Raw genomic sequence first — 1,149 nt, 5'->3', positions numbered from 1 at the left:
TACCAGACTTTACTGAAATATATGTAGTATATGTAATATTAGTTTATTAATATGTATTATATGGTATCTGCGGCAGTATTTGAATCTACATCAAATGTATATTTACCAACATTACGTATGCATTACCTCACTAAAAACTGTAATATATTAGGTACTACATAGTATACGTGTAGCTTTAGATATATTCAAGTATAAAAGAACCATTCCATATCCAACCCATGTACAATAATAAAATGTATCAAATTTATTATTCATTAAATATTTTAATACTCTCATAATTAAACCTATATGTATATCAAATAGTATACAGTCATATCATTATACAATTTAATTGCCGGTCTTTAGAATATGTAGCAGTATTTTAACCTAACCAAATGTGACTCACCTAAAAACAGTAATATAATATCCTCCATAACATTTTTATTTACCAAATTTGAATCCCTCAACCAACTGTAATATATTATTATGTAGGTACTACTATATTAAGTAGGTTAGTTATATTACTATTGTCTATTCAAGTGTAAAAGAACCATCCTATATAATCCACCAGCCCATGTAAGATAATGATCAAGTTTTAATTTTTTATTTAATAAATAGTTAATTTCATATAATACCCAAACCTACCTACCTAAGTTATGTCAAATAGTATATGGTCATATCATTATGTATTACCTCAACCAATTAACTCACCTAAAAACTGTAATATATTAGGGATTACATAGTATACATGTAGGTTAGTTATATTCAAGTATAAAATAACCGTTCCATATAAGCCAACCCATGTAAAATAATAAAATGTATCAAATTTATTATTTATTAAATATTTTATTTCATATAATACTCTCATAATTAAACCTATATATCAAATAATATACAGTCATATCATTATAAAATTTAATCGCCAGGCTTTATAAATAATGTATTATTTAGAATCTGCAGGAGTATTTTAACCTAACCAAATGTGACTCACCTAAAAACAGTAATATAATATCAAGTACCTACTACATGGTATGTTAAATATTTAATTGTTAACCACACAATCGAGCCTATGTCTGACGATTTAGGTGTATTGCTCAATAAAGCATATTATTAAAGCAATAGCCGTGGATGTCAATTAAATATTATTATTTATCAATTGTCAATTTATTG

This window comes from Acyrthosiphon pisum, unplaced genomic scaffold, assembly GCF_005508785.2.
Source record: "Acyrthosiphon pisum isolate AL4f unplaced genomic scaffold, pea_aphid_22Mar2018_4r6ur Scaffold_21079;HRSCAF=22977, whole genome shotgun sequence".
Lineage (NCBI taxonomy): Eukaryota > Metazoa > Arthropoda > Insecta > Hemiptera > Aphididae > Acyrthosiphon > Acyrthosiphon pisum.
This window is presented reverse-complemented; position numbering follows the sequence as displayed.